The 8342-nt window shown below is 43.7% G+C and overlaps 1 pseudogene; it reads right to left on the reverse strand.

The window, feature by feature from the left end:
• Positions 1 to 7206: 7206 nt before the first annotated feature.
• Positions 7207 to 7325, reverse strand: LOC147039883 (5S ribosomal RNA; annotated as a pseudogene).
• Between the last annotated feature and the right edge of the window lie 1017 nt (positions 7326 to 8342).

Here is an 8342-nt window from a genome sequence, read left to right on the forward strand (position 1 = left end):
TGTCAGGATATCCAGAGTTTTGCATTTTATAGACACAATCGCCCCTGAAAACCAGTGCCAAGCAACTTGATGGCTGTTGTAAAAGTTTCCTTTCACAATTGACATGGAAAAAAAAGGCTTTCAGCACCTGGTATTCCCTGAACGTCTCTCATCCATGTCACAACCAGGTCTGAAAAAGGCTTTCTTCCATGACTTTTGGTGTTTCACGGGAACATGGCTATCATGAAACGTTATTGGCAGCTTTTTGTGTGATAGCACGAATTTGCCGTTGCGACCTGCATTTTGCTGTATCAAAGTAAATGTCATGAAAAGGGTAAAAACACTACATGGAAGCGCAATGTGTCTGCAATGTTGAGTTATTTTACAAATAAAGACTGCTGCTTTGAGTTTACAGGGAGCCAGGCTCTTTATTTACTGTACATAGTCTCCCCTCTAGCGGTAAGAAACGTGAACTACAACGGTATGGATGACACCCCACAATTTACGTTTCAAACTCTGGTTATAGTTTTAATGTCGGAGTTAAAACTAGGGCTGAAGTTTCTGAATGCCATACGTGATAGGTGTTGTTAGGGTTTATAAACTATCTTGATCATATGATTATGTTGAGATGTAGACTAGAATGATGAAATTTGTTTGAACCTTTTACCTTTCCTTGACTCTGAAAAGTTTAACCATTCAGTTGTTGAAACTTTCCAAATGGTGTGGAAACATCCTTGTTTAGTTAGTCATCTAAAATGCTCCACTAGGTTTTATTTCCACGATCTCGTAAAACAATAAACTGGGACCCTCTGCACTGGTTAACCATTTGCTGAGGTGACCACCAACGGGGACCCTCTGCACTGATTAACCATTTGCTGAGGTGACCACTAAACATGTCAAATGTCACCCCCACCCTACTTGTTCTCAATAAATATGCTCTTGTAAGAGACTAACGGCAGAGTCTGTTCGGACATTGCTGTATCTACAGTAACGGACAAGCCCTCCACTTGCAAGTGCTTAAAGGGCATACTGTCTCCCGTGTGGTTCTTGCAAAATAAGCTAGAGTCAGAACATCTCTAACATTTTGGTGCCGTGACCCGGATTCCAACATACCCACTGCTGATCGACGGACGACGAAGTGCTGCATTGTCGACAAGCCAGCGTCCATTAGGAGGACCTGGTAAAGAAAAGACCTGGCAAGAAAATTCTTCGCTGGGCCAGCATCTTAGGTCTGCCTTCGTCTGACAACTGTGGATTGACGGGATCGGGCAGTGCAACGAACTAGGGGACAAGTAGGTTAAAGCCCTAAAATTCTGTTGTTGTGAGCGCGTCACAAAATATAGCTAGGGTTTAAGTCCCAGTGGAAGGAACATACTAAGAAAAACGGAGCTTCCTTTTCGTTCATCGAAGAGGTGCGTAGATTCTTCTTTGTCTGTTCTTACAAGCTGCGGGATCTGGCTTGGGTTGGAGTCCCAGTGGAAGGAACGTCCTAAGGAACACAGAGCTTCTTTTTTTGTGATTCAAAGAAGAGCGTAGATTTTTCTTTGTTGGTTTTTCCGAGCCAAAGAACACCTTGGGTCCAAGACCCAGTGGAAGGAACGGGTTAAAAAAGACCGAGTTTCTTTTTCTTGATTGGAGAAGGGCGTAGATTCTCTTTTTGTCCGTTTTTTCCTAGCTGTTTGGAAGGGTTTTATACCCATCCGAGATAGGCCTAAAAGTAAAAAAGCGCTAAGTTGTGTGGTTGAGTGTGTGACTGGTAGGATAACTTGACTAAGAGGCAATTTTGTTGAAGGGTCAATTTAAACCTGCATTGCGGATCCTCAAAAAAGAAAAACAAAAATTGAAAAAAAATTGGAAAAATCTAAAAATACCAAGTTAAGATGGGAAATAAAAACGGTAAATCTCTAGCTGTTGAAGGAGATGAGAAGTACATGGCAAGTAGATTTCTTAATTGTATGCGATACATGCCACAGTGGACGAAAAAGTATGGAGTAGAAGGGAAGTTGAAAGTTGAAATGTGGGACGTAGTGGTAGATGTTTTGGAGGAGAGTGTGGCTAGGAAGCCAAAGGGATTGAGAAAGGAAAGAAAAGAGAGAGAATTGCAATGTGCTAGAGTGTGGTTGAAAACTTCACAAGAGCGAAGAGAACAAATTCAAAAGACCAAAAATGGAAAGATAAAAAGTGATGAGGTTACCATTCCATTAAGATTTGAAAAAGAATTTAGGGTGCATAATGGCATCCCATTCAATGATGCAGCTAAGAGTGCTTATCAGCAACAGCTAAAAAATGCTCTCCTCACTGGTTCCCCCCCTGAATTAGACAACTGGGTGCGGAAACACTTGGTGGAAGCGCACACTGCTTTTGTTACAAAATGCAGTGCATGCAGTGGGCTAGAGACGCTGACAAAGTGATCAAGAAAGGCAAAAGTTCTGATGTATTTCATCTAGATGATGATGATAATCATGTAGATGAAGATGCAACAGTTTTCTTCCAAAGTTCCCAATGGGGCAGAGGAAGAGGTCAAGGCCAACAAGGTCGCAGGCCGCCATATGGTTCAAAACCCCCACCAGATTCTGACAACTATTGGTACTGTGGGAGACGAGGACACTTTGCGAGAGTGTGTCAATATGCAAAACAAGACCAATCAAAGGGTGAGGGAAGGGGCAGAAGAAAAGCCAAATTTTCAGCATGACGGGCTTCCTCTCCTTTGACCTCTCATGCTCCTACTTTTGGTATTTTTTAGGTTATTAGAACTCCTGTACATACAAGACGTATGACAATGCTGATTGTATGCCCAAAGACAAATGACAAGGGGTCAAATTATGTGTGCACACTGAAGTTAAAATTTGCAAATCAAGTGGCAAAGAGATGAAACTTGTTTCTAAAAGATAAATAGAAAAATTAGAATGTGCTGTCCTCGCGTGCGTGGGTGGGACCAGCTTCATGATCGACTGCAAGAAATGGCCAGCTTGTGACGAATCATTGATGCCAGGTCCCCTCCCCTCACACCGAGAGCTGTGCATGTGTGTGCATATTTGTTAAACTGATAAAATTGGCTAAACCTGTGTACAAAGAAATTTGTTAGACTGTGGTCTATCCAATTTGCACCGCAAAATAGAAACCATTTTGAAGTATGAAACAAAAAAAGAAAAAAAAGAAAAAAGAGAGGAAAAGAAAGAAATCTGTTTGTAGGCAGAAACTGGTTTACACTAGTGCTCATTAGTGTCTCACCCTGATGACAAATTCGAAAGACAGAGTAAAGGAATATAAGAGTTTGAGCTTAAAGTAGTTCATTAGACAACAAGAGAAAACATGTTTTCTGGAATTGGATGAAGCAAAATTGTGGATTTCACACACTCCAAAACTAAATTTGAGAAAAATAATTGATTAGTTGTGTTGTAAGAGTCTATAAACTTCTATATTTTAGTTAAATCCGAGACATTGAGTTGGTTAATTTATATTAAAAAAAAAATAATTCTGATTCATTCGCCAGCTGTTTTTTTTGTGTTGAGTTTCTTTTTGGATTGGTAAATTGTTCTATGGGGAACATTAGGAATAATTAGGATAGGGATTGTGTCTAGAATGGTATATGAATGTTGTGTGGAGGACTTGGATAACTTGAGACCAATGTGATGAAAAGACTCCTCTTTGGTGACTGTGTGTGAGATGCAAATGAGCAGGGACGAATGATTTCCTGAATGAAAGGAAAATATTGGTTGAATGGTTGAAGTTGTTGGAGACTACTATGGGAAATTAGTAGAGCAACTTTGACGAAAGAGTGATCTTGTGCAAGTTAAATGCTAAGAAAAGAAAAAACCCAAAGAAAAAGTTGTTTTTGGATTGCTAATTACTAATGCAGCTATGAGAAAGTGGTGTGGGTGTTTAGAAGGGCACACGCTTATGCGCTTCCCTGGCTCATCAACATTTGTTTGACTGATCAAAGGAACCATTTGCTACAGGACTTAACATTGAAGGAACATAAGAGTTTGATCTTAAAGTAGTTCATTAGACATCCTGTGCATGAGAGTATGAAACTGTAAAGTGCTGAGTGTGTGATGGTGGGAACAAAACAAGATATGTGGTGCAAGGACATCTGAGTTCCAGAACAAAAGATAACCCAGGAGCAGCAAGGAGGACAAGATACCCACAGGGCCAGCTGGTAGATAACAACTGGTGACCCTGGAAGGAAAACTACAACCAGGAGGAGCGAGCAAGTGATTCTGCAGGAGAAGAAAGACCAATGAGAGCAAGCTAAAGTTAACTGCAGTTTACACATAGCCAATAGAATAATGACAGAATGCCTTTGTTGATGTTCCATTTGCATATTGTGTAGTATAACTAATGGCTGGGCAACTCGGATGTAGAGCACGTCTGCTGGTGGCAACAGAGGCGTACAGAGGTGTATTGAGAGGGACCCGAGACCCAGGTGATGTATTAGATTTGTGTGTTAGGAATAAATCCACTCGTGTGTGAAAATGCCGGCTTCCTGATACCTTTCTATTGCAGAATGAGCGCGCATATTGTTGGATGAGTGGCAGTTGGGTAAGGTCACAAATTGGAGTCAGATTAGTAACTCGAGTTCAGGTTAAATTAGAAATATATTCCAACAACATCCAAATCCAACCGGGATCAGAGAATCTCCTTTAAACCAGGAGGCAATAAATGGGATAAAGGGGGGCAAGGAGGCAATCTCCTGTCATAAATGGTCTTTTGTCAGGAGGAATCATTAGGAAGTGCTTGGATTCTCCTTGCAAGACTCCTGTTTTTCCAGTCCAAAAGGCCAACAAGATTGATTGGCGAATGATACAAAATTTCCGAGCAGTAAATGAAGCAGTACAGACAGGAGCACCTATTGTGCCTGACCCACACACGCTTCTGAACACTTTTTAAGGCAGCAGCAATTGCGACACATGGGCCTTGCCATGTGTCGACAGGAGGGATGAGGTCCATCATACATCAACAATTCACTACCTTTGGTTTAGATGCTTACTTAAATTTTTTTTTGTAAAGCATGTCCTGTCTGTGTGAAACATAATCCACAAGGAAACATGAGACCTAAGAGAGGCTCACTTCCAAAACCGTCTTACCCATTCCAAATCATGCACATGGATTTTATCGAACTCACACAAAGTGGACCTCACAAATACTGCCTAGTGATGATTGATGCATTTTCCAAATGGGTTGAAATAGTTCCATCTAAACGAGCAAACGCTACTATCAAAAGCACTTCAGAAGGGCTATCACCTTTTGAAATCATCCATGAGAGACCATATAGACTACCTGTGTTCACTGCAGATTTGCAAAAAGCAGATGAAGAACAGTCCTTGGCAGATTACATGATCAGGACGCTCAAAATGGAAGATGTGTCAAATGCAAATTTACTGCCGCCTGATCTTCCTTCCCCACAGGTTGACAACCTCATCAAGCCACGAGACTGGGTCTACATCAAGGTCATCAAAAGAAAGAACTGGGCCAGCCCACGGTGGGAGGGACCATTCCAAGTCTTGCTGACCACCCCCACTGCAGTAAAGATTCCTGAACGGCCCAGCTGGATTCACCTCAGCCACTGCAAGTTGCAGAGAGTGCTGGACCCCTCATTCGGGGTGGTGGGGAAGTCCGACTTCAAAGGGGCTTCATTGGTTAGGGTGGGGCGTCTCAATGTTGGTGAAGAATCCAGCGATCCCCACTCCGCTAGGCGAGGAGATGTCCCGGTGTCTCTGCCATCCTAGTAGCAACGGAATTCCATATGCTAGGTGGATTCTACGCTGCGCTGTGGTTGGAGTGTGCTATGGTTTGTGGGCTCATCTGAATGGACCAATGGACAGCGTCATTCGTGGAAGAAGATGGTCACATGATGAGAATTTTGAGGACTGGTCATGGGACCCCAGAAACCCATACGAAACCAACGCTTGGTACTGGTATGTGATGTTCACTGTGAGAGCTCACACACAGGAGGGATGCTATGTGTGTGTTCCAAACTCCCCCCTTCCTCCACGCAAGTTCACTTGGAGGCCAGAGCAAGGAATGTCACTGAAGCAAAATGTATGGCATCCATGGAAGGGATTGGATATCAACACCGTGCTGTCACAGTCAGTGATGCCGACCCTTTCCGCCCTGGACTTACAGACGGTACGGTGATCAGCTTTTCTGGACAAATCTCAATGTGACTGTTAAAGGACGAACATTACCGCAAGTGGCCTACACAGAGAGACCAGCTGGAGTGAACTACACATGTTACATCCAAGGAAACGAGACCCACAAATGCATCAACGACGACTGCTCTCCAGGAGGAAACTGGATGGGAGCTTTGGACATCACCGATGAGTGTCAGGATAAGAGAGCCATTTCGAGTGGTGGGGGATATCCCACCGATATGGCTGCACCATCAAACAGAACCTACTTCATACAGAATGGCTGGCGGCTTTGTGGTCAAAAGGGTTGTTTGATGCTGCCCGCCAACTGGACAGGAGTGTGTGCACCAGTGTGGGTGACAGACCACACCTACAGGATACAACATCATCAGCTGACGAAAGCACGCAACTCTTCTGGACGTCGACGCAGGGCTGTTGTGACCTTTGACCCTCATGATCCTGTCTGGGGTCAGTGATGGACAAAACAGAGTGATTCAGGCTATTGAACAAATGGTCTTGCAAAACAGGATGGTTCTGGACTTGATGACTGCAACACGAGGGTTCCAGCAAGGAAGCAGATCCACCATCGACAGCGTCCCCGCCCCCAGTTCAAATAGAGGCAAAGTAATCCTCTTCCCCCTTGGTGGCCAGGTAGTCTACCCTGGCCACTGAAGACTGAAGACGACAACCGCGCGGCAGACATTTCCAAGTTCTCCCCCGATGAAGCAGTGCTGCAAAGGGGGTGAGAATTGTGCTCACCCTCAAACAGTGGGCATGCCAAGCCCCCGACGGCTGAACAATCACGAGCAATTTTTGTCTTGACTGTTGTTATTGGTAACATTCTGGTCGCCTAAGGCAGAGGGACCGTGTGAGACTTTTCCTGCATTATGACATCTTGCCGCAGGATTGGGACATAGAAACTTGTGTTAAGTGTTGATCGCAATTTGGAGTCAGATCAATAGCTAAAAATCCGTATCCTAACAAGTTTCAATGTCGGAGTTAAAACTAGGGCTGAAGTTTCCGAATGCCATACGTGATGGGTGTTGTAAAAAAATTGCTTGAATGATTGAATTGAAAAAAAATAAAATAAAATAAAAGCTTACAGCGCCTGGTATTCCCAGGCGGTCTCCCATCCAAGTACTAACCAGGCCCGACCCTGCTAAGTTTCCGAGATCGAATGAGATCGGACGTTCTCAGGGTAGTATGGCCGTAAGCCATCAGAATCTCCAGAGTTTTGCATTTTATAGACACAATCGTCCCTGAAAACCCGTGCCAAGCAACTTGATGGCTGTTGTAAAAGTTTCCTTTCACAATTGATGTGGGAAAAAAAAGGCTTTCAGCACCTGGTATTCCCTGAACATCTCCCATCCATGTTTTGCAGGCTGGCGCCCCCTTGGCTCCCCAGTGAGTTCCTAGCCCCCCCTAAACACTCCACCAGTAACATTTTTGTCTCACACTTATTATTAATGGGATGGATGTGCTTGGTGCAGGGACACAAGCTTCTGAACATCAGGCTGGAACTCACTAAGAAGAAGTCGTAGATCCCCGCGGTCAGTAATTTTCAGTCGGTTTCTTTGCTTGGAAAGAAGCAAGGCGACTGCACTGAAGCCCCGTTCTACTAAATATGATGTTGGGAAGGCAATAAAGTAAATCTTGACCTTGTTCCACAACACTTGATAGCAGTCAGAGATTTTTTTTTGGAACCAAAAATCTTGATATGACTTTTTGAACTTTGGCCTTAGCTCAATGTCATTTTGAATTGAAATCAGTTCTTCCTCTGCCACTCCAGTTTCTTCACCGTCGACATTTAGAAATGGATTGATCACCCAGTCTGGTATTTCAAGCAATAAAATGTCCTCAAATCTACCACTCGAACTTCTGACTTCGACTTCAGACTGCCGGCCCCCTACCGCCCCCTTCTTCCTCACCGCCCCCCCAGATCTTCCCACCGGTACTGCCCACTTTGGGAACCACTGCTGTACATAGTCTCCCCTCTAGCGGTAAGAAACGTGAACTGCAACGCTATGGATGACACCACACAATTTACGTTTAAAACTCGGGTTATAGTTTCAATGTCAGAGTTAAAACTAGGGCTGAAGTTTCCGAATGCCATACGTGATGGGTGTTGTAAAAGATTGCTTGAACGATTGAATTGAAAAAAATACAATAAAATAAAAGCTTACAGCACCTGGTATTCCCAGGCGGTCTCTCATCCAAGTACTAACCAGGCCT

This window comes from Syngnathus leptorhynchus, chromosome 21 (assembly GCF_054491065.1).
Source record: "Syngnathus leptorhynchus isolate UIUO chromosome 21, UIUO_Slep, whole genome shotgun sequence".
Classification (NCBI taxonomy): Eukaryota; Metazoa; Chordata; class Actinopteri; order Syngnathiformes; family Syngnathidae; genus Syngnathus; species Syngnathus leptorhynchus.